Source organism: Anguilla rostrata, chromosome 11 (genome assembly GCF_018555375.3).
Source record: "Anguilla rostrata isolate EN2019 chromosome 11, ASM1855537v3, whole genome shotgun sequence".
Taxonomy (NCBI): Eukaryota; Metazoa; Chordata; class Actinopteri; order Anguilliformes; family Anguillidae; genus Anguilla; species Anguilla rostrata.
Genome location: NC_057943.1, coordinates 3,919,508 through 3,946,469, shown reverse-complemented (window position 1 = coordinate 3,946,469; position 26,962 = coordinate 3,919,508). Strand labels below are relative to the sequence as shown.

The window sequence follows — 26,962 nt, the reverse complement described above, 5'->3', positions numbered from 1 at the left end:
GGATTGGCTGGCTAGCTAGCTAGCTCAGCAGCACTCATTCTCAGAAAAGCCACAAACTGTCACACAGGAAACTGAACGGAGGCCGCAAAAGAAAATATTGAACAGCCTTTAAAATGCCGTGCACCAATTTCAGAACACGGTCAGGTGAAATCCGGATGTGGACTTAACTTGCGCAAACTACAGCAACACTTCTTTTTGCAAAGTGACCAACTTGGAGCAAAAACAAATGTGCGATAATGCGAGTGCTTGACAGAACTTGACAGAAGGCAAACTGGTCTACGATTTTATTCAAGAATTCGATTTTCGGGGAAAACGCAGGGGGATTCTCACATCCATTCGCCGTAAAACGTACCAAACATAGTGTTCCAACTTGTCTTAAAATGCAGAGGGTTGTTTACTGCGAATGACCACATAATAAACTATTAGGCTATTCACTGCATCCCATACGCAGGGTTGCAATAAAGCCGTATCTCCATAGGCTTTATTGCATGCACATCTTCACAAACTGCTTTTCACGAACGTTGATAAGCGTTATGTCACTACAAACAGTTCAACAAATTAAAACGGAAGCGATACAACACGAAAATGCGCTGTAAGACTCTTCTGTCACGAGCGTGCGTCAAACCTCCCACAGTCCTCAAGTATAATTAACCAGAGAAATTGAAAATATACTGACAGGGAATGGAATACTGTCATTCTGTTCGCAATGGTTTGTAAAATAATATTAGTGAATGTACTTATAAATGTCGCACAGCAAAGTCTCCATTTAGTACTTCAATGCAACCTGACAGACTACAAAATACAACATCTTTGAGTTCATGTTCAAATACCTGAAATAGACTACATGAAAAATTAACGTGCCAATTTCTAACTTCTATACAGCGTGAAAGGTATCAACAGTCAAAATCGTTCTGTCGTATAAAAAAGTACACGCGTAGGCCTACATTAAGACATTATACAAAAACACAAAAAATCAAGCATCTATCAAAGTTCATATGCACACAGAACAACATAGGCTACTTACTTCACTCAGTTAACACTGCCTGTCATTCCGTCACGGTAGCCGACTAACCACGCCGAAAATTTAATTAAAGAAAAAAAAAACACACAATCTGGAAAAAAAATTATAAAGAAAAAAAAACCAAAACAACAACCGCCAGTATTACCGCACAGACTCTATAAATCCCATTATGTCGACGCTACATTGTTCGGAAGCAGCTGAAATTAAAGCCGAACAGTGAAAAGCTGCCTCTTGTGGAAATGGGCGGTGCCTGTCACGCCGCACACATGGCTGTTTCCAGTGAATGGGTCTTTTTTTTAAAGGCGGAGTCAAGTTACTTAATATTAAATTATCTTTCACGCAAGTGTTTGGGCTAAATGCGTCTGAAATGAGTGTTAATTTTTTTTTTTTTTTTTTAAATCCCGTCCCACAATCCCGCTTCGCCGCCAGCGCCACGCCTCTCGCGCCCGCAGCTGGAGCGAGCAGATGGGAATTGGGAGAGATCGCCTGCCACCGTTTCAAATGGATACTGTTGGAAGAGGTAACAATGCCGATAACGCGAATGACACTTTCAGTGGCCGGGGATTAAGTGCGCCGCATGTCGTTTTGTACTCGCTAACAGCCAAGCTTGCCAGTGTCGGTGCAGAGTGCAGTCACTCTCAAACGTCAGCTTATCCACGAAATCAGATTCCAGGCTAGCATTTTATAATTCAGCTGTAAGAGACATTCTTTATAAAAATTTCAGGGAATTGCTGTAAAAGAAAGAAAACAAATAGGCAGCATTTGACCACTTTATGTTAATAATACTTTGATAAAAAGGATTTGAGGTGAACATAGCCAAAATATTTTTCATTTGACACAGTTCCTTGCTCGTTTACAAAAGCGGGTAAAAGCTAGTGAGCTGCTGGGGCCTGGTTGTTTGCAGTTGAAAATGATGACAGCCCATTGTGTGTAGCTGTAGCTGTAGCCTTAGCTGTAGCGGGAGTGGGGAGTGGGGAGTGGGGACAGAGACGGGCCCTCAGACAGGCATGCTGATGAACAGGCACCCAGGGAGGGAGCGCTGAGCTCAGCTGGGTCCTGTTTGTCCAGTGCAGCGTACACAGCCCACCCCCCCACCCCCCACCCCCCATCAAGGCCCTCATAAAATATTAAAGCATCACACAAAGGGCCTGAAACAGAGGGATGAGGGGAGGGAAGGAGAGGGATAGACTGCCTGGGATGAGTGGGAGAGAGGGTGGATGAGGGAGAGAAGGTAAAGGAGAGAGAGAGAGAGAGGGAGGGGGAGTGAGAATGAGAGGGAGAGAGCAAGAGAGGGATATCGAGATGGACGGAGAGAAAGCGAGGGAGAGAAAATGAGAGGAGTGAGAGGAGGGAATGAAAGAGAGAGAGGGAGAGAGCAAGAGAGAGATAGAGAGGGGGAGGGAGAGAAAGAGAGGGAGCGAGAATGAGAGAGGTGGGGGAGAGGGAGAATAGAGAGGAGAGGAGAGGAGGGAGGGAGGGAGAGGGAGTGAGAATGAGAGGGAGAGGGAGATAGCAAGAGAGACACAGAGAGGGGGTAAAGTGAGAGAGGGAGAGAAATGGAAAGAGAGAAACCAAAGGAGAGAAAGAGACAGACACAAGAACTCGTGAGGACCCAAAGAAGAACGAATTTGGTCACAGTGAGACAGGAGAGGTGGAGGCGGAGATGCACTTCCTCCTTAACTGCACAGTAACTGCACAGTGGCAATATGAAAGGCATATTTCCATAAATGCTATAATTACAAAGAGCTCATATATCAACAAAGGATGAAAAATGTGCAATCCTATTAGAAGGACCAATAGCCCCAACTGCAGAAGAATATATATTTAGCCCTGAGGGACACTGAGTGACCATGCACTCCTAACACACACACAGGGATTATTTTTTCATACTTGTGTCGAATTACCATTAACATTGTCATCGTTATTATGTTGTTTATGTTTTGAGAATCTTCATTATCATTATTATTTTACCATACACATGTACTTTAATTGATTTCTGCACGCTTTGGCATATACATATGTATTTCCTGCCAATAAAGAAACGTGATATGAATTTGAATTTCCGGGGGGGGGGGGGGGGGGGAAGCAGTGAATTTAGCAAGGAGGGGGAGGGAAGGGGGGGAGGATTCGCAAGCAGCAATTAAACGGGAATTTCTGTTTGAGAGAGAAATGTAAAGCTAGGCAAAGGAAGAAATGGGGAAATCAACAAACTGTGATGTGACAGTGAGGAACTGAGAGAGAGAGAGAGAGAGAGAGAACGAATAAGAGAGAGAGAGAGAGAGAGTAAGAGAGAGTACACAGACAATTTGATGGGGGTAGAGGGGGGAGGAAGTGCAGTAGAATGTAAACAAAAAAACAAAAAGGAGATACAGGTTTGGCAGGACACTCACACAATAGATATTATGGCCTTGAAAATTCTCACACCAATTTCACGCAGTAAATGCTGCAACACACACCACACACACACCACACACACACCCACACACACACACACACACAGAGGAGCTCAGCAGCCAGTCAGAAGCACACTTACAGTGCCGCTGCTCCCCGAGTTCTGTAAGTGACTGTTAGCGTCTGCGGCTGCGGCGGCTGCAGTGTGTCAGACGGCAGGAGAAGCTCTCGTGGAACAATGTGGGTTTGTGTGTGAAGAGGCATCTCTCTCTCCCTCTCGCTCCCTCTCTCTCTCTCGCTCCTGTCCAAACACACACACGCACGCACGCACGCACGCACACACACTCATACACACACACACACACACGCATGCACACACATACACTCATACACACACACGCACACACACAGGCACCTTCACGCACGCACACACACACTCACACACACACACTCACACACACACTCACACACACATACGCACGCACGCACACACATACACTCATACACACACACGCACGCACGCACGCACACACACTCATACACACACACTGGCACCCAGTACACACGCTCATTTTGCGTAGCTGAAAGCTATGCGCTCACGGCGCACACCCAACACACCACGCACGCACGCCTTAACGCTAGCCTCTCCCCCACGCACGCAGCACACACACACACACACACACACACACACATCCTTGCATGTATTCTCACGCCCCGAGCAGAACTGTGGGGAATCGCGGTAGCCTGTTGCTGTGTGAAAGCTGGCGGCAGAAGCGGTCAAAGAGTGTTTGCTCATCCTGAAGCAGGAGCAGCCCGTGTGCACAACCAGATCACTGCTCTTCTGCCAAACGGCTGGGCAGCTCCACAGCAACAACAACAAAAAAACCCACAGCAGCAGCCATCTAAAGGTACTATACTCTGCAGCAATGCATTCAAATCGATCCGCTATAGTCCCTGCTTGGCCCAAGGTTTGTGCCGCCTCCTCTCCCAGTTAAAATTAATTTAACATTGGATTATAGCCCAGTGGAGATATTTTTGCATTTCATTTTAGTGTCACAATTAAGGCATAGCTAGCCTTATACCAAATTAAAAGTTTCCAACAGATGGATTTGTGTTCTGGCACAAATAGGCAGTTATTCTGTAAAAACTAGCGCCATGCTGAAGTTTGTAAGCAATATGCCATCAGGGGACGAAGTTCCTCATGTTTTCCACCAGGGTCATCAAAGCCAAAGCCATTTTATACCTGCCACTGATAACCTTGAAATCACATGAATATGGAAAGATGACACTGTATACGGCCAAAATATATTCCATAAAAATACATTCTTTTGAGTACAAATATGGTTTTTAATGCACTGAAAAACAAAATTATATAGAAGTGTAGAGGTTCAGAGAATTCTCTCAGTGAGCAAGTAATGTAAAATAAATAACTGATAGTGACCAGTTTGCACACAATCATAATCTAACAGCATTTTTAATGTTCATGTTATATCATCAACTATGAACAGAATTTCAACTTCAAATTGTGTCTGTTCTTCTTGGATTACATCACAAGACTACAAACTTAAAAATATGGCAGGAATGTGCCCAGGCCATTGACGACTCTAACGGTCAAAAAGCTTTTAACTGAGGAGAAACTGCGCGGGACGTCAGTGGTGTGGTACAGGAAGCCTGCGGCTCTCTAAACGGTGTCGCCACGGTTTCCTAAGACCACGCTGCAACCGAATCACATACTGAGGATGAAATTCCAGCTCAAAACGCGAAGCGTTTTACCTTGCATGTTTACCTTATTTTATTTATTTTATGTACTGTTATTTCTCAAATATACCTGTAATCGCTGTGTAGAACAGACTAAACGGAAGTTGTGCTGATTCCTTGTGAACCTGAAAACGTCATGTACTGACTGAATTCGTCTAAGCAGTTCTTTGCAAAGCTAGCTGGCATCTCTTCCTTCGTGTTCTACACAACGTATTTTAAAACCCGACACCGCGAGGTGGACTCTCAGTAAGCAGACTGTGGACGAAGGCTGAAAAAGGGTATAGCAATTTGTTCAAATTACAGCTTAGTATTAACTAATAATGACCATTGTTGTTCTGAATTACAGTCTGTCATTAAATGGTCTCTTAATGAGAGAGCTAGCTGGTTATATGTGAAAGTCTTGGGCTTTTTAAATTTTTATTATTATGAAAATGGGCAAATGCTTTCCTTATCCAGACGTAACGCCCTAAAACACACTTCTTTTGTTCATCTGTACTGACGATGTTGCTCCTGCCTGCTCATTTACCACCCCCCTGCCCCCCCCCCCGCCCCCCCCACCCCCACCCTCCATTCCCCCGTCACCTGTCATCTCTTCTCCCTTCATCATTTCACACCCTTCGCTCTCTCTCTCTCTCTCACACCGTTTCTGTCTCTCACTCTCCCTCTCTTTCTCACTTGCTTGCTCTCTCTCTCTCGCTCTCTCCCAGCTTAGCAACACTTAAGTACAAAATTTAGCAAAAGGAGAAAAAAGAAAGCCAACAGAACAGTGAAGAGATTCTGTGCAACTGCAGTGTTGCCGCGGACATCTCCAGGAAGGAGCCATTCTGAGAATGAAAAGCACGCAGTCCCGCTCACAGCCGAAGCAGGAACTTAAAAAGATTTGGGATATTTCGCTCAGAGAGGAACAGAAAAGCGCATTATGGTCAGACGGCCAGAGCAGAACTTCTCGCTCCACAGCGAAACTGTGATGCACAGTCAGAAATGGAAATTAGGTTCAAGTTCCCATTCAAGGACTGGAAAGAGAGGGCACTTCCTTACACAAAGGACAGTGTGTGTGTGTGTGTGTGTGTGAGAGAGAGAGAGTGTGTGTGTGTCCATGGTTCCTCATGCTTTAGAATGCTGGATATCTGCAAATCAACATCTCATAAAATGCAGACATGTGCTCTCGGGGGGGGAAAGCAGGTTGTGTACATGTACAAGCATATAAGGCCCCAATATGTAGAGTGTGCGTTCTCCGCGTACTCTTCTGCACTTCATAAAGACGCTTGTGTGTGTGTGTGTATTTGCACGTATACGTGTATCTGATCATGCGTATGCTGTACCGCATGGTGTGTGCATGCACGCATGCCCGTCTGAATGGTGTCTGTGGAGTTGGAGTGTGTGTGTGTATGTACAGTGAGCTCCATAATGTTCGCGACAAAGATATTTTTGTCGATTTAGCTCTGTACTCCACAGTTTGATTTGTAATAAAACGATTCCCACGTGGATAAACTGCACCTTCTACAGCCCTTTTCACACACGGCCCCCCTGCCCTGGGCGTGTCGAAGTGTCCTTGAGCAAGACACCTAACCCCTAACTGCTCTGGCGAATGAGAGGCATCAATTGTAAAGAGCTTTGGATAAAAGCGCTGTATAAATGCAGTCCATTTACCATTATGTCAGGGACATATTAACGTTCTGTAAATGAAAGTAGTCATGTTTATTCGCAGTCCTTTTCACGCAATGACTGCTTGAAGTCTGTGGCCCACAGACATCACCAGACACTGATTATCTTCTCTAGCGATGCTCTGCCCGGCCTGTACTGCAGCCATCTTCGCCTCCTGCTTGTTTTTGGGAGCTAGTTGCCTCACGTTTTCTCTTCAGCACATGAAACGCATGCTCAGTTGGATTCAGAATGTGTGAATAACTTGGCCGGTCAAGAATTTTTGGCTACCTTGTTGATTTTGATAGCAGTACGTTTGGGATCGTTGTCTTGCTGTAGGATGAAGCGCCGTCAAATGAGTTTGGAGGCATTTCGTTGAACTCGAGAAAGTGACACGCTTCCGTACGCTTCAGAATCCACTGCTGCGATCAGCAGCTGCATCGTCAATAAGGACAGGTGAGCCAGTGCCTGTGGCAGCCATGCGTGCCCCAAGCCGTAACACTACCTCCACCGCGTTTCACAGATGAGGGCTCTTTGGAACTTGGCCAGTTCTTTTTGGCCTCCGCACTTTGCTTTCGCCATCACTCTGATACAAGTGAATCTTGGTCTTATCTGTGCACAAGACCTTCCGGAACACCGCAGGCTGTTTTAGGTACTTGTTAGCAAACCTGGCACTTTTTGTGATTTGCACCTTGCAGTGTAGCTTTTTTAGTTCTGTTTGTGAATTCTTCTACAGACACTAGGCACTGACAGATCCATGCCTCTGTGTGTGTGTGTGTGTGTGTGTGTGTGCGTGCATGCGTGTGTGTGTGTGTGTGTGTGTGTGTGTGTGCCTGTGTGCGTGAGTGCGGTGTGTGTGTGTGTGTGTGTGTGCCGGTGTGCGTGTGTGTGTGTGCGTGCGTGCGTGCGTGCATGAGTGTGTGTGTGTGTGTATGCGTTCGTGCGTGCGTGCGTGTGCGTGCATGAGTGTGCATGTGTGTGTGTGTGTATGTATGCGTGTGTGCGTGCGTGTATGTATGCGTGTGTGTATGTGTGTGTGCGTGCGTGTATGTATGCGTGTGTGTGTGTGCGTGCATGCGTGTGTGTGTCTGCGTGTGTGTGTATGTATGCGTGTGTGTGTGTGTGCGTGAGTGCGGTGTGTATGTATGCGTGTGTGTGTGCGTGCGTGTGTATGCATGCGTGTGTCCTTGTCCGTGCCCCAGCGTGGCAGTGCCAAGCGAGGCCACGTTCACAAAGCGGGCTGCAGACTCCGCGCCGCATTCTTCCAGCGCTGAGACCGCCGCTTTTCCACCGGCCTCGCCCCTGCGTAAGTAGCCCTGTCCCGTCCGTACGTCATGCACGGGTCCATCAAAATATCAAAGCCGGCCCGGATAGAGATGGCCTCTGTGTGCTAACGGAAGCAGCGCGCCCCCCCCCCCCGCCGCGCTTCAGACGTCCCTCATTGTGTCATCAATGGTGCCACTGTAGGGCCGTGCGACCTTTGACCCCTCGCTGCAGCGGTTTCCCCTTCGTTTTTAAAAAAAAATTTTTTTACACACACCGAGAGCCAAATATGTGGCCGTCAGAAACATCAGCACGGAACGATAATTTCCGAGCGCAAGTTTGAACGCCGATTTGACTCGGTTCGGTTTTTTCCTTTGTCGAACCACCACCCAAGGCTTTTCATAGACGTAATGAATCTGCTTCTGCACACAGCGGGAGGACAACGCGAGGTGCTTTACCCTTAAACAGCGCTCACAATCAGCCTCTCTCACATCTCCATGTCACGTTTGCCTACATTGCCTGGTTTTTTTATTCCCCCCCTCATCTACTCAAACCCCAAACTTTTATCCTGGCAAGCCGTTTCCCTTGCCGTTCCATTTCAAGTTTTGAAACTGCAGAAGGAGCACTTTCATAATGCATTCAATTACAGCGCGTTACCTTCCTTTGTACCCCGCAGTCAGGCCCTGCCACCGTGCCTCTTCAAACACGCTCCTTCTGAGAGGAGGTCGCATTAGCAAACCGCATTAATGCTGCTCTCCGGCGTTTCCAACCCCGAGAGCTGGCGACACATTTTTTCATGCGCTGAACTTGAGCTCTCCGAGCGCCCCCCCACCCCACCCGTCCCCTCCCCTCACTCCCCCCCCACTCCCCTGCCCACACACACGATCTATAGCACTTAGCGCTTCACCGCTTAATTTATATCTTTCAAAGAGAGACAACACAGTAGTGTGAGCTATTTTTTCCCCCGCTGGGATAATAACAGCCGCTACACTCCCGTAAGTAGCAGCGCGCGCGGCTCGGCTACGTAGCCCAACCGCTATCAACCGCTATCCTGGACACGAGGCATCTCGAGTCTCACACACACACGCACTGGGATCATCACACACACACACACACACACACACACTGGGATCGTGTACCACACACACACACGCACTGGGATCGAGTCTCACACACACAGGCACTGGGATCATCACACACACACACACACACTGGGATCATCACACACACACACACACACACACACACTGGGATCGTGTATCACACACACACACACACGCACTGGGATCGAGTCTCACACACACACACACACACACTGGGATCGAGTCACACACACACACACTGGGATTGAGTCTCACACACAGACACACAGGGATCATCTCACACACACGCACTGGGATCGAGTCTCACACACACACACACACGCACTGGGATCGTGTCACACACACACACGCACTGGGATTGTGTCACACACACACACTCCCATTCCAACCTCACAACCTCACGCACATTCCCAGACAAAACCTCAAGACACAACTGCTCAGCATGGAAGTTGCTTGCATTTTACACCCCCGCCCCCCCGGCAGTGTAGTAAAATGGGTAAGGAACTGGTCTGGTAACCTAAAGGTCACAGGTTCGATTCCCGGGTAGGACACTGCCGTTGTACCCTTGAGCAAGGTGCTTAACCTGCATTGCTACAGTATATATCCAGTGTGAATGCTCTGGATAAGACCGTCTGCTAAATGCCAGTAATGTAATGTAACATCCATCTCCACCTCCCCCAGATGGCAGCACTCAATGGCACTTTTGCTGACCTTGGGCTGATTGAGAGATTTACTCACTTCTCCAATTCCACTAAATAACTCCACAGGCAATTTCCCAAAACGAAGCCCGACAATACAATACCTAATATTACCAGTTCTAAACACAATAATTATTTTACAGCGTTTAGATTTTGGTGCCATTTTTTGATTTTGAGAACACGTCCTCACACAAGCAGCCGAGATCATACTTTTTTGTTTTTAAAGCTCATTTACTGGTCTTGTTGAGAGACCTTGTTTACTAGCGCCAGTGCGGTTGGCTCCAGTGTAGGCCGTTTCCATTCCAAGTCAATGGTAACAATGCCGGCAAAACAGGAAGTCCAATTTTTTTCCCCCCCACAAGAACATGTAGTCGCAATAGGTGGTTTTTTTTTCTTCGTCTAATGTCTCCCCATGTGCCAATTTGTCACTGCGTCATTTGGAGCTCCCCCCCCCTTTTCTCGGGCTCCCGTTTGTACAACATGGCGGCACAAAAACTACACTTTCCAGGCTTCAAAAACGCCTTCCACCAAGCCCATGGAGAGTCAGTTGGTGACATCACAGTCACTTTGTCCACATTTTTTTTAAATATACATTCTATGGTCCCACAGCCCTCGCAATGTCTGCCAAGTTTCTTTAACATTCAGCCTTCTTCAACAATCACTGGGTTTTACAGAAATCTTTTTTTTATTTTTTTATTTTTTTATGACTGAGGGTGGTGGGGGTGTTGGTTGGGGGGTGGGGGGTTAAAAATTCCGAACCTCAACAATAGGCAGCCTTGGAAATGCCGAAGCTTTGGGGTCCTTAATGATAATAACACCCTGAGAGAGAGAGGAAGAGCATCGGCAGGAAGGGAAAGCCACCGCTCTTCCTCTGACTCTCACAGTCGCTGACAGAGTCGTCTGGTATCCGGGTAGCATGACAGGTTAGACCAGAGTCCGCAGTCAAGGACAGAGCTGGGGGGCGGGGGGGGGGGGGGGGGGGGGGCTGGGGTGGGGGGCAGAGCAGAAAAAAAAGAATAACAGCAGAAATGGTGCCGGATGTGAACGCGGGAACCAGGAGAACCAGGAAAAGATTACAGGGCCTCCCTGTCAAGCACAACAACAGAATGGCTCACCGCGACGAAAAGGAAGAGACTGCAAAATGATAACAAACAGGGGGAGAAAAAATGGGCCCTTGCCAGGAAAGAAAATGGTGATCTGGGAATAAAAAAAAAAAGTAACTTCAGTTATTAAACTGAGCTGATACACGATCAGAGGACAGAACAATAACGTGAAATGATGACTACCTCTCGCAACATATGGCTGAAGGCGCTCATAGCCCCAGCTCAATACTTATCAATCCCGTTCCACTGGAAATGCACCCGTTTAATCTGAGATTTCCTCACATCAGATTGATCAAATAGGAAATTACAACCCACTACGTGGTCCTCAGCAGCTCTCTGTATGAACAATGTGTCACATTTTGTGTCGTTTGTAAAATAAGGGATGATTAAGTGTTTTGAGTCCTACTTGTTCTCTAAATGTTATTTCAACTCGACTGTTTAAAGAGTGTTTTGTTCTGTGAGAAATGATACTCTCGCAATCATTAACAGCTCTCTGGGGAAAGCTTTAAACTTATTTTAGATCATCTTTTTGTTCAGCCCATCATTAAGAAACATAACCTCGTCTAACTTTTGTTCCAATTAATTATAGGCCCATGTGCGCGATACATTTTTTTATTCATTTTTTTTTCATTCTCAGAATTTAATTTTCAGCCTTTCCTGCTGGAAGTCTTATCTCTCGCAGACAGTTTTCAGTCTCAACTGGTGGCCACATATTCTCCACATGTTCACGCTGCCCACCAAGTCCTCCGGGCTTCTGTGCGAGGTTCCAGCGATGTGTGTTCTCCATTTATATGCAGCCTCCTGGCAACGTTATTCATAAGCGTAGCATAGCGTAGCGTAGCCTAGCGTAGCGTAGCATCTCCTTTCACTTTCATGTAGATGAAACACAGCCGCATTTGTCAGTCAAACTTGGTAATATGCAAAATATATATATATATATTTTTTTTTTTAACCTTCCGCATGAACGGAAGCGCTCCACAAGAACACACAAAAACATTTCACAGCTCCGAAAAATCATCTCAGGCTGATAAAAAAAAGTTTGTTAAGCAGGTTGGATACACTTCGCTTTGATCTGGGCGACTTTATCCCAACTGTCACACCTGAGGTGAAGATTGTCGCTGTTATCTTCATTACTAACTTTGGATTTGGGGGGGGGGGGGGGAGAAAAACACATTGAAACAAATTTATCCCAGACGTGCCCCTGTCTACAACTACAAACCCAGAATTGCATCTTAAAAGTGTCATTTAAGGACGCAGAACAGGTCAGAAACGTGTTCATCTCCTCGTGGCTGGATGACTGTGATGCTCTTCATCTACAAAAATGACCTGCCCACCCTAAGCCGCAGTTAGAATAAAAAAAGAACGTTTCACCATATCATTTTATTCTAATTTTAAAAAATTTTACACTGATTTTGAACTTAAATAATTTATTTCTAATTTCTGGAATAACGATCAAATTAATAAACAACTCATTTCAAAACATCAGCTTGCCAGTCTCTAGCAACACATAATTCGAGGGAAACATCCTGGCACTTGGTTCCGCAAAAAAAAATCCAGCCAAAAAAAAAACCCAGAATGCAGTTTGGCATTTGAGAGAGCTGGCTTCAATTCACAATGCATCCATCATTTTTTGTGACGCTGAGCCATAAGGTATTCCTTTCCATATTGTCTGAATATAAAACCTGCAATTACAGTTTCACAAACATCAGTGCGATCAAAGCTCACTTGGGTTTGTCTCACCACCGTAAACCAGAACACCTGCGACAAAAATCTCATACCAGGACCTCCAAAAATGTGCAAATATGTGCCATTTCTAGATCCATTCATCAGTACAAAAAAACGAAACAGATATGAGCTAAGCGATCGATTTATTTGTTTTGTTTTCTAAAAAAAAAAAAAAAAATTAAATAAATAAATAAAAACACGCTTTGCCTCTTTCCGGTTAAACAAGTGAAATGATAGCGTGCGGGTTTGACTCCGCGCCGGCGGTGAAACAGATGCTGCCGCTATCTGACAGCTGTGTGCGAAAAGGCCCCAATTAAACTGCCACCCCTGCCCCTGACACACATTATTACAACCACTATAATCTGCCCCGCAAATCTCCATCAAACAGACACGCAGGAAGAGACAATGAGCGGGGAGCCAGAGAGGCAGAGAGGCAGAGAGAGAAAAGAGGAGATGGAGATGGAGGGGGGGGGGGAGGGAGAGAAAGAGAGATAAAAGGGGAGGTAGCTGGAAGAAAGGAATAAAAATAAATCTCTCTTTCTCTCTCTCTCTCTCTCTCTCTTTCTTTCTCTCTCTCTCACTGTCCGCTTCACCCTCGCGACGATGCCAGTGATTATCTTGGAACAATCCAGGATCTGCCCACCAGGCGGCCCGACTGAGACGTGCCCTCTGCCCTCACGGGGGGGGAGACTCAGTGTAATCCAGCCAAACACACACGCACATACACAATTACGCACGCACGCATGCACACACAACAACGCAAGCACATGCAGCACACACAGAACACGCACACATACACAAGCACGCAACTCTCGCCTGCCTCTGCCCACTCTCACCACTCCACGCATACACACCTACACACACACATGCATTACACACACCAACCACACACCACCACATGCACACCACGCATACCACACACACACACGCAAAACACACCATTACGCACGCACCACACACACACACACGCACACACCGCACACACACACACACGCATACACAACACACACAACACGCACACACACACACACGCACACACACCAACCATACACCAGCGCAACACACACACACATGCACACACACACACACGCATACACGCCGCAACACAACACACACGCATACACACACGCACACGCACACACATACGCAAACACGCACGCATGTACACACACACACAAGCATACACATACACACACACACAGAACACGTACACATACACGCATATACACACACGCACACACAGAACACGCAAACTCGCATGCATGTACACATACACATACACACACGCAGACACACAAACACTCACATGTGCACACACACACACACAGCAAAATGAACCTAGTCTCAAAAACAAAACGCACGCAACTCACGTTCATGCTCGCACACACACACACACACACACCACCACACACCGCACACAACACGTCTGCACAGAACACTGCCCAGAGAGTAACAGTAGAAAAACAGTGACAGCACTGTGCCGTGGGGGGGGGACCCGGGGGAGGGGGGGGGCACTTCTAGAGAGGACAACAGGGCTCTAATCAGCCACTGTGTTGCTCAAAAAGCCTTTTGTCAACACCACAACTTTGCCAACTCCTGTCATGTCAATAGAGCCCACTTGAGCCGGGAGGACAAAACCAAACACAAGCTAAACTGGCACAGCAACCTGCGCCCCTCTGACCCACCTAATGGGATAAAAAGGCACATTTCATTAGTGGCCTCAAACGGACAGCCGGGCTTTTCAGAGTCTGCGTAACAGAGAGGGAGAGAGAAGGATGAATGAAAAGAGAGGACGGTGAGAGAGAGAGGATGATGAATGAAAAGAGCGGAGGATGAGAGAGAGGATGACAGAAAGAGAGAGAGGAGTTTGACTCCATAAAGAGAAGAGTATGACTGAAGAGAGGAGTATTACTGAAGAGAGAGGAGGATGACTGAATAGAGGTACAGGGTGGGACAGAAAGAGAGAGAGAGGGGAGACGAGAACAGTAGGGTGGGACAGAGAGAGAGTATAGAGAGAGAGGAGAGAGGGGGAGGATGATTGTAGAGTACAGTGACAGTGAGAGAGGAATAAGAGAAAGAGGAGAGATATGAAGAGAGAGGGAGAGAGATTGAAGAGGGGAGGGAGAGAGGGAGGAAGAGAGAGGGGAAGAGAGAGGGGGATAACTGGAGAGAGGTACAGGGTGGGACAGTGAGAGAGAATAAAGAGAAAGGAGGAGAAAAGTATGAAGAGAGAGGAGAGGGAGTAGAGGAGAGGAGGCAGAGAGGGAGGAAGAGAGAGAGGGGAAGAGAGAGGGGGATAACTGGAGAGAGGTACAGGGTGGGACAGTGAGAGAGGAGTATAAGAGAGAGAGGGGGAGAGAGAGAAGAGTATGAGAGAGGGGGAGAGAGAGAGAGAGAGAGAGGGGAAGAGAGCGGGGGATGACTGGAGAGAGGTACAGGGTGGGACAGTGAGAGAGAGAGGAGGGCACCAACCAGCAGACAACACGGAAGGAGGATCTCTGTGCGCTTCCTTAATCCGTCTGGCTAACTCACAGCTGCGAGGAAGCTCAGATCTCCTCAGAAAATGGCGGGAAAAGATTGAAAAACACATCGCGGCGCGCGGCTGGAAGGCCTGAGGGCCGTACAGCACGAGGGCCGAGCAGCGGAGGCAAGCACAGCTTCAGCAAAGGGGATTCGGCTCCAAACAAGGCCAATACCTGGAAGTCAAACCGTCACCACGGAGACAAAGAGTCACAGGAGCACTGCCAAGCGGTAAAGGACCTAGATCAGGTGACATGTAGGATGTGGAAAGGATGGTACACAGTGCGCATAATCCCTCAGGGCACCGCCAACAATTTAGCCTGCGTCAACCGGCAGTCATCTAGAGGACAAAAAAAATACATTTTACACAACGAATAGCTGGACGTGCAGTAAGCAAGTTCAACCTGGACATAAGCTGGTTGTCGAAATGTAGTTTCTGAGCAGAGCAACGAATCCACCTTTTGTTGGAAAGTGAACGATTTTTCGCTGAATGAAATGGTCTCGAGGCAGAGTGCCCTTGAGGTGACATTGAGCGTGTTCTGACAGCCCTCTCAGCGCTCACCTCCGTCTGATACCCCGCTATTACGGCGGCCATCTTGAGACCGCTTTCATCCTCGTCGCGGTTCGAGTGGAAAACAGCATCGTCCAAATTCTTAAAAAGCATTCATTCAAGCCTTTTCAACAAGAGTGTTTTTCATGTGTCAACTTTGTGTGAGCCATCGCAGTGGATAGCTCCCCCCCCCCCCCCCCCACACTACCCTCCCGCCTTGCAGCTGACTGCTATCTCAACAACCAGATCGACAAAGAGAAGAATTTTACCCAGGGTCCAGTCAATGACATGGCCTTTTGTCAACGGATGTGCCCAAAATTCACAGAATCTCTCGCTGCCTGTCCAGTCGCCCCCCCCCCGCACCCCCTCCCCCTCTCTCTATCCCACTGTTCGGGCCTTGGTCAAGGGAATATTTTTTTATTGACTGCACCAAGGCCACCATGGGGGGTCCCCACACTTTCTTTGCCCCAGAATGAATTCGGGATCACTGCAGTGAAATCCCCGACCTCAAGTAGTATCACTCCTCCAGAGAGGAGAGGGATTTGTCAGAAAATAACAGAAACTGTCCATTTCGGAACAACAGTGCAAGAGAAAACCGATAACAGAAACAGACAAAAACTGATCTAGAAATCTCACATGACGAGGCACCAAAATCTCATTAAATGTACACCTGCATTTAGTCTTCCCTGAACCTTTTAAAGGGGAATCTAGCGGTTACGGAGAAGAGTGGAGTGTCTGGGAGAGGTGATGTGTCAATAGTTTGCAGGTATTCCGTATGAAAATTCATGGGGAGAACGCATGCATAAAAAGCAGCATTAATTTTTAATGGCGCCGTGAGCACATCTGAGAGGGGAGCCCCTCGTCCTGTCAGGGCTGCAGTCTGACAGGAGAGCGGGGAGGCAAACACAGCAGTTGGTGCGATCAAGGGATCTGCACGCACACACACACACACACACACGTATGCACGCACACACACACCCACATGCACGCACACACACACACACACACACACACTATGCCACATACACACACACACACACACACACACACGCGCGCGCGCGCGCACACACACACGTATGCACACACACACACACACACACACACACACACAGGCGCCTAATCAGCCTGTGCGTTCTTGGGATTCCTCTCGCTGTCCTAATCTCGTGGGATCAGCCTGGGGGTGGGGGGGGGTGCTGTAGGCCTCTCCACTCTCTTCCTCCCCACTCTTCCTCCCAGCACGATCCCTCCTCTCCCTCCCTGGCGATGTGGAGGAGGGCACCACTGGCCCCAGCCACAGATTTCAGAGCCCCCCCCAGGCTATATACCCGCACGTCCATACATCTGTCACAACAACAGCAGCGAGGAGTCACAGGGGGAGTTCAGACTCATGAGAACACCCCCCCCCCACCACACACACACACACACACACCACACACACACACACACACACACCACGACAACACACACACACGCACACACGACACACACACACACACACACACACACACACACACACACCACACACACACACACACACACACACACACACACACCACACACCACACACCACAGCCTCCACACCACCACACCCAGCACGACCACACACACACGCCAGCACAGACAACACCCACCAGCAACACACCACTCACACACACACACCACAACACACACACACACACACACACACACACACACACACACGCACGCACATACGCACGCACACACATACGCACACACACACACACACACACACACACACACACACACACACCCTACGGCAAGTCAACCGCCAGCACGTCATGGGATAACACATGCTGCTGTTACCTTACACAGCGATGTGTGTGCAAAGTGTAGCCTAAACGTTCACCAGAGTGACCTGTGACATAGGACAGCTGTTCAACTTGGAGGAAAGCAGCCAGGCCACTCACACATTCGAAAAACAGAAAAAAAAAAATACAGCACTTACTGTACAGCTGTCGTCCGTCCTAGTTTCTTAGCAGTAAAATAATCACTGTTTTACTATAATTTAAAATATTGTGAATACTGTTTATAAAAACGTACAACGCCACCTGCTAGAGCCAGCCCGGTGAACCGCGTGAACTTCAGCGCTTTCATGGCGAATAATGGGCAGGGGGCCCTCACACACCTTTACAGCACAGGTACGCCCGCAGGGCACTCGGCTTTACCTGCCGCAATAAGAACCCGGACCGCGTTCTACACAGCCGGGTCAGCGGCCCACCTGGCCAACTTCTGTGAATGTGGAGGAACAACTCGGGCTTTCTGGTCTCGCAAAAAAAAAAAAAAAACCCCCAAGCTTTAAGACCTGCCCAGGATCTTCACCATGGCAACACGCCAAGCAAGCCTCGCGCGGCTTGTCCAGATTCACACCGACCAATCAAATCGCGCATTCTGTGAAACAATGACTTCACCTTGTACTGTCAATCAACGTATGGGATAGCAAGAACAGTAGGCAAAGAAAAATTGCAATGTAAAGCAACAGATGACACATTGCTGTATATTTACAGCTGAAATCAGTGGAGGACCACTGTATTTAAAGATAAACTGGTATTGTCTGCAATGGTGCAATTCCTGCCCGTATCTGTTTTGACACTTTACACAAGATTGACGGTCTCCATAAAACTGTCAGTCATATACAAACAGCGCAGTGAAAATGTAAACATTCTCATTGCACAATTTGAGGAATATGTTTGAACAGTAGTCCCAATCTGTTACACAAGTTATTAAATAACTACACACCACGCACCAGTGCATTTTGATCCAGAAGAAACAAATCAAGCCTATTTTCTTCATGAAATGTTCGTGGCTATTGCCATATATACTCACTGATCTTCATAGTTTGGCAGTTTAGTATTTTCTACCATGCAGTGATATGGACTTCATCGCAAAGGCGTTTTATCACAGAATTGAACCATTAGGATCATTGCATATACACACACACACAACCACACATACATTTTATATACTGTATATGTGTGAGTGTGCCTCAGACCTGGGCCAAATACGTATTTGTTTTGGATTCAAATACTTTTCTACACTTTACTGATCTTGTCCGGTGTATTGGAGCCAATGAAGTGCTCTCAAAAAGTGCAAACCCCGCCTTCTGGTCTTATATTGGCAGGCTCAGTTACACCAGGCAAGCTCAATAGAGCAGAGAAAAGTATTTGAATCCAAAGCAAATACGCATTTGACCCAGGTCTGGTGTGTGTGTCAGTGTGTGTGTGTGTAATTGCACAGTAGCCATCAGTTGATATTAAACAATAAACGTGTTTATTTCCGGACTATTAAAGTAAAGTAGCCCTGTGCACAGGAACACACGCCTGTCAGTGGTTTCAGTGCTAAAGCGCTTGAATGGGACCACTGAGTCGGGGGGGGGGGGGGCTCACACTCTCACCACGGCGACACCCACATCTCTCTGCACTCGGGCGACAGCCGACAAAACCGAGGAGCTGCAGCCAATCGGAGCAGAACAAAGGCGGCGGGGAGACACGCCGCCAGCGTGTCAGACGCGGGGCCAGAGAACATCATTAAGCGCTTCGTTATACGCACACCGCACACTTAGTCACGTCAAGCGATGACACACACATAACATGCAAGGGGGTGTGCATTGGGTATAAAGGATAAATACGCCCCCCCCCCACCCTCCATATCGCTAATTAAATGTACAGTCCTGCCCCCAACCATCCCCCCCCCACCCCCCACCGCCATTCTTTCCCTTTAACTCTCTTTCATCCAATCAGTGATCTGCATCTGTGCCTTTACCGGCTCGAGTTCATCCAATCACATTACTCCTAAATGGGCGTTGTCCCATCCCAGCACCTTTTGGTAATTTGTATTTGTCCTAATACCGTAGCTTATTCTTCTGCCTAGTTGGCTCTGCAGAGGTTAGGTCTGAATAGTGTTCACTGTGTGAACTAAACTGTGTTCTTGGCCAGAAATAGCTGTACAAAATAAGTATTGTATCTTACTGAACCTGTGTTTAGTAGTTGTCTATGACCATGAAATGCACTTTTTGTACGTCGCTTTGAATAAAAGCGTCTGCCAAATAAATGTAATGTAATGTAATGTTGTGAAACGCGGCCAGGCAGCCAATCAGAGTCGGGCTACTTCGAGCCAGACGACTCGAACTAATCCTTGCTTTACTTAAACCACCTCCATGAAATAGGCTCCTGGTGTAATTTCCTGTTAGGCAATCCTATTTATTTTTTTTACTCACACACACTTGTCCTTAACTAGCCCGGGTGACATTAGCCTTTTAGCCTAAATGCACATTTAGCCCTCTCTTTCAATTAAATATCAACAAGTTCCCCATAGTTCCATAAGAACTCACAACATTCTTTAGCTCCCAAAAATCGCTGCACCGATTTGTGAATATTTTTGACACAGCAAACAAACAAACTCTTATCCGTTCCAATGTGTTCTCCCTGTTGATGTTGAAACAGGGCCCATCAGTTGCTGTGGATGGTAGGCTACAGTAAGCAACACAGGCACGGTCTCCAGGGAGATATTTCACAAAGCAGGATTATGGAAGTCAGCTGGATAACTGGCGCCGAGTAAAACCCGAAACGGCTCCTTTTACTTCAGTCAATGTTCCACATTTGGCAGGGTTTCCGGGTTTTGCTCAGTTAGCAGTCACTCTGCTAACTCAGTAAATCCTGTTTGGCGAAACAGGGCCCAGACCAGCACTTGGCACCAGAACAAAACTGGTGTGATCCTCTGTGAACACAGCCAGCTCGTGACCATTTTGTCCCAAACAGGCCGTATCAGTCTCTCTGGAGCTCTCCGGAGAAATGCCTGCGAATGCAAGCCCACGATAAGAGCGATTTTATCTCCCTGGTGTGACAAAGCGGTGAAACACGCTGGCTACAATGCAGAAACTCTGCGGCGTAGACGGCTAGGTCACACCAGACTGACCGTACCAAACAACCGCAATCTCTGACTCACCGTGTCGATAACGGTAAACTGTACGCAAGGGAAATGCCACGGGAAACCAAATAAATTCCCAGTCAAAAAAAAATAATTATATATATATATCTTAAGACTGAAAGAGCAAACTTAATATGCGAAAAATCTGAGAGACACAGAGAGAAACGTTCTCTGAGCTGCCTAGTGCGACACAAGATTACACCTAAATTAAACTCACATAATGACCAATTAAGCCCCATTGGAGAAATTCAAATGAATTCCTGAAATAGAGAACAAAAATCATTTAAAACTAATTGACTGAATTTATGCTGCCGTTTAAAATGCAATCACAAAATAGAAACTACTCAGTATGTGAAGCAATCAAAGCCCTACATTACATTACAATACATTACAGGCATTTAGCAGACACTCCTATCCAGAGCGACTTACACAACTTTTTTAAACATATCATTCACATTGCATCAATTTATACAGCTGGATGTACACTGAAGCAACTCAGGTTAAGCACCTTGCTCAAGGGTACAACGGCAGTGTCCTACCCGGGAATTGAACCTGCGACCTTTAGGTGACAAAACCAGTTCCTTACCCATTGTACTACACTGCCACCCCCAAAAACCAGCCAACCTGGTGGCATACTCCAGCCCTGATAGGCCAGGAGAATTTGGGCCCAGATCCACGTAGGCTCACTTCCTGGCCGCTAGTTGGGTGTGCTAGGTCCAGCAGGGGGTTTCCATTTCCATTTAACACGGTAATCCACAAACACAGGAAAAAACTTTAGGCTAAACACCAAAAATGAAACCCGAATTAGGCAGATGGCGGGACAGATTGTGTTACACAAGCTCTGCCTTTAATCGTCCGTCATACTTGCACTGTCAGACAATAACTCCACAGGCCAGCAGATTCTGCTCTTATCCACCCTACAAAAGGACGGGCCCCAGTAAACAACTGACGTGTTTTTTTTTTTTTTGTTTTTTGTTTTTTTAACTGGTTGATTTACACATTTGAAGTAACTGCATCATTTATATGACTGATACAATAATTGTATAACGGCTCAACACGGAATTCCAAAAACACACACGCACGCGCGCGCACACACACACACACACACGCACGCACGCACTCTCACACACGCACGCACGCACTCTCACACTCTCACACACAGTGAACAAATACGTGCACACACACATTTTAGCCGAACACAGCCTGCTGAAATGAGTGGGCCTTCATGTCTCTTTATAACTGAAATCCAGAAACCCAAAAGCCCACTTTTTTTCAAACTGCCTCCTGTCATTCCTCCTCCAAAAATCCACCCCCCCACTTCCCCTCCCCTCCCCTCAACAGAGAGCAAACTGGACAGACCAGTGTGTCCTCTCTCTCTCTCTCGTGTCTTCCTGTGCACATCTCTCTTCCCTCGGACCGTGCAGAGAGGATTTGCATACCCGCGTGCGGGTGCTTTCGCTTGACTCACGGAAAGGAGACACACACACACACACACACACACACACACACACACACACACACACACACACACACACACACACACACACACACACACACACACACACACACACACACACACACACACACACACACACACACACACACACACACACACACACACACACACACACGCATCGCTTAGACAGAAGATCACAATCCGATTGGGCCAAATCTGAATGAACCATCAGTGCTCCACCACTCCAGCCAAATAACACATACAGTGAGCTGGTACAGCAGTCTAAACCTCGTATGACTGCTGTCCCGCTCTTAGGTCAAGATTTTAACAGCCATTATTCTCAGGGATTGCTTTTAAAAACTAGCCAGTCGGTTACTACGGTCACATCTGCAATAGTGTTGTCTAATGCGCATTACGTCCCAGTGAAAATCACTTCTGGAAGAATGGATCACAAGGGAACCTCAACTTAATTTCATTTGTCCGTTTGTTTGTCCACATCTTTATAAGAACCCCAGATACTTAATTTTTTTTTTTTTTTTTTTTAAATCTGTGATTTAAAACAAAAACCCAGAGATCTGCTGCATGTCCTTGCGTTTCCGTGCGTTTCGTGAGTGCGGAGCGGTGGGGATCAACAGACACGGCAAAAACAAAAGAAGCTCTTAGCGTTGCCATGTGGGGCGCACAACAGGCCCAATCCCCGTCTAATCCTAAAGCAGACCGGACTGGTGGCCATTTAAAACCAACATGTTAAAAACGGCCTAACGGTCTACCCCCTGGGGGAGACGGTCTAAAATATCATTAATACAAGGGGCCAACTGGTAAATGCAATTGCCTTGGGAAGTGCCCAGACTGTTTCCGAATGAGGAGGCTAACCATTTGATCAAAGGGTCCAATATGCAAATTACTTCAAAACTTTGAAGTGACTTCATAAGCAGGGGGGATATTAGGCCCAGATTATCCCCTCTAATGGGATGTCCACAAAAAAATCCCAGAATGGGGCTGTTGATCGCTTTTCCTCACCTGGTTCCGTGGCCAAAAACAGAAAACCATACAAAATGGACGCACTTAAACTTGCAGCCTCAGACAGCCCTTCTGAGATAGAAATAGACGGTGCCATCACGGTCTGTTTAGACTGTGCCAGAGGAGTTAGCGACACGACAGCTGCTGCACACCGAAGGTGTGACTGGGACTTGGGGCTCTATTCTGAACACCCCCCCCCCACCCCCCATAGCCCCCCCAACAAAAAATTACAGCAGCTACAGGGAAGTTATACAGCAGTTTAACTGAAGCACGATGCAGTACAAAAGCATTCTACTTCAAGGAACCTGCAGTTAATACGCCAATTTAAAAAAAAACTCCAAAATATTGTATAATACTGCAGCAATACTACACTAAGTACAACCGTTACAAATTATTTTTCTTTGTACGTCGCTTTGGATAAAAGCGTCTGCCAAATGAATGTAATGTAATGTAATGTAACAAATACAGCTGAACTGCGGTTAATTAATTTATTATAAGGGGCCGTGCCGAAAAAAGAGGGGCCATATTTAAAGTTGTTGCAACTGCACGGCAATCCACTGGGTGGGTACCGGGCGAGGAGGGGGGTGCAGATTAGAGATTATTAACACACAGTAATCGGGGTTGTGGAAATCCCATAATCCTGCAGGCACAGCGGGCAGAGGGAGCGGATTATTTACAGACTATGAAGGAGTAACACTGAGAGAAATCAAACTGCCGGCGGAGACAAAAAGGAAAAGGAAAAGGAAAAAGCGACAAACGGCTAAAACCGTTTGCAAATCAGCAAAAAGTGAATCTGCTATTCATGTGAAGGTAGCAATATTATCTTAAATATATTAAAATCATCTATTGAAAAGCAAATCACTGCAGCACACGCACAAAATTGGTGTTAACGAGCCGTGTACATGTAATATCGAGATGTGCTACATTTAAAGCACATAAGCATTAGTGCAAAGCAGCTACTTTCCAGACCAAATGTCAACACCTAAAAAATCAAGTGTCAATAATTATTAATTTTGAAAAACTTAAGAATAAGTTATTGCTCCGTTACAGTGCAACGATATCACGATGAACAACGATAATAATCTTATAGTCATCCTTATTTACATTTTTCAAGATGCCAATATATATTCTTTAATTCACAGCCCTTGAAATCAGACGTGATAAAATCTAGACGTTTTCTTTCGTTTAACTGGCTCAACGACCTGTGCTTGTCTTACACTCACGATAAGCCAAAAAATTGAATATATCCGTCAAATAAAATGTTTTAGAAAAACCCCAGACCCACTGTCTGAATGCGTGCTTATACGTGGCAGAGAGAGCGCATTGTTTTATACATCTGTTCGCTTTACCTAGTTCTGCTATTCCACTCGCTCCTCTATACATCTCTGAGCGGCTGGATTCGAAACGCACATATAGGCTAGGCCCACTACTTATTCACATTTCAATGGTGGAAATTCAGTAATTGGCAGTTGCGGAAAATTCGTTTTTTTTTAATTAAATTTGTATCTTGTCTGAACGTTCGTTTTCATTCACTAATTGGAGAATAACATAACTGATTCGAGGCCTGCGAACTCAACGTCTGCACTTACACATGACAGCGGCAATTCTGTAGGCTACGACCCTGCGTGATCTGGTATGCCGAACCGATTTGCTTCATTCTCCATTTATGTGACAGCGTTGATGGTTCAGCGGCTATTGTTCAAAAAAAGTTGTTTCACTATTCATTATTCTGAACACGTTTTTGTTTCGAAAATAAACTCATCACACAACCACAACGATGGCTGCTGTACGAATATAGGGGAAACAGTCGAAATACAAGAGCCTGCAAGATACTGAATGGACAACATAAAAGAGGCTTTCGAGTTTTTTTCCCCTCCTCTCGATGCGCCCGTCACAGTCAGTTTTAAATCGAGCAAGTGCAAAACAATGTAGTTATAGTGGTCGCCATAGTTCCGAATGGCGTAACTTGTCAGACAGCCAGCCAACGCTAGCTGCAGGTTTGCGCAGATAGGGATGAACACAGAGACGAAAAGTTAGAACGGCATCTCTATTCTCTTATTATCGTTTCTATCCAGTCACATCGACAAGACGATGTCAAAATATGGCACGCACTGTTTTACTGGAGAAATCTGCATATGTCGCTTCGCGGGTGTGATTTCCACCATAAACAACTCGGACAAAAAATGGGTGAATCGGAGCCTGTTAAAACACTTTAAGCAACCGTGCGTGGAAGAATGCGAAGTATTCCGTGTCTAAGTTAGCTAGCCTGCAGACAGCTAGCAGGCAAGTAGATATAAACCTAGCTACCCGTGAACAATGCCGATATTTGCGCTACAAAAAACGCACGAGAAATAAGAAATTAGCTTCTGAGCAAGCCATATACAAAAATGCAGCAACATAAATAGATAGCAAGCGTTAGCCAACTACAAACCTGTTCGAAGACAGCGAGCGTGTTAGCGACATTGACAGTCGGCGTAGGGTTTGCTAGCCCAGCCAACCCAGCCGACTAAAAAATCATGTAGCCGAGACGAAAACTCCACTCACCTTTCCTTATGAGGATCCTGCACCACGGGATTGCGTGCTTACTGTAACACGACCACAAAAATGGCAATTAAGGACAGTCCAACAGTTACATTGAACCCCCAGGTGATCGAAAGAGAAGGGGGACACCCCCGCCCCCCGTGGAGCTAGTAAAATTTGCTAGGATCACAGCTCAAAACTTTCCTTGAATTAAGGTAGAGAAGCACAAGCGTACTGCCGTAGCTAAGCGGAGTCTGATAGAACACAAAAAGTCTCGACTCGGAGTTCCCTTAGGAGCGTTCAAAGGGAGCGGCGGCGAGCCCAGACGCGGATTTGTAGCGGCACCTGTTGGTCAGTGTTCCGTATTCGTCCAGGCTGATTTTAGAAAATTAACATTAGGCTACAGCGTACGGTCTAAAAATACATTTTAATTTGGCATCGGGTAATCATATGTCATCGTTTCTATAACGGTAAATAATGACTCCCAATGGTTCTTTAAATAGACCTCTTTATCACCAACATTATTTCACAAACAAAACTGAGCATCTATATTTACACGCCACATTGGTAGGCTAACTCACCACTTGGGTCGGGCAGTCCGTGCCGCATATAGTAAGTAGTTTGGCTCAACAGCATGACCATGCTTGATGACCTAAAATTATATATAGCCTATCCATCTATATCTATCGCCAAATAAGACCTTTTGTTATGAAGTGTAGAATCGTATAACAAATTGTTTTTTTTTTAAATTATTTTTTATTTATTTAAACAAGGCACTTTTCAATGTTACCTGCGATCTAACCACTAAGTATTTAAAAGGTATTCTACTGCGTAGACATACGTTTGCCCGACGGGGATCCAGAATTTCCAAATCAATTTCCATGATCACTGCGCGTTTTAAAACGCATTCCTGCGCGCTCGGCGCGGAGAACCCGCGGGCCATTGGAATTCTCAGCAGCTTTGATCTTTTCAGCAAGCGTTCCATCCGCGCGCCTGTAATCACAGTAGGGTTTCCAATTTTATATTGATGAAGGGGACTTCATCGCAGATGGGTTGAGTCAGTGACGTTCACATGAAAGGGGCTTTTATAATGAGAGGAATATTTATTCAAGTATCCAGGATGATGTCGAAAGATTTCATTTTCAGATGCATTCAAGCATTGTGCCGAAAGGTACGGCACGCGAGTAGCGAGCACGTACGCATTCAAGGAGTCAGCAAATTTACAAACAGGAACCACCCAAAGACAATA

The 26,962-nt window shown here is 46.5% G+C and overlaps 1 protein-coding gene across 3 annotated transcripts in view; it reads right to left on the bottom strand.

Annotated features, from left to right (window-relative positions):
- The window catches only part of plxnb3 (plexin B3), a 78,840-nt gene extending 52,814 nt beyond the window's left edge, over positions 1–26,026 (bottom strand). For 2 of the 3 annotated variants that reach the window (XM_064300563.1, XM_064300565.1), the window contains exon 1: positions 25,738–26,026. The gene's annotated coding sequence lies outside the window, so the exon portion shown is untranslated. Of the gene's footprint in view, positions 1–1,024; positions 1,279–25,737 lie in introns of those variants that run through there. The other variant, XM_064300564.1, reaches the window with a different exon arrangement.
- Positions 26,027–26,962: the final 936 nt, after the last annotated feature.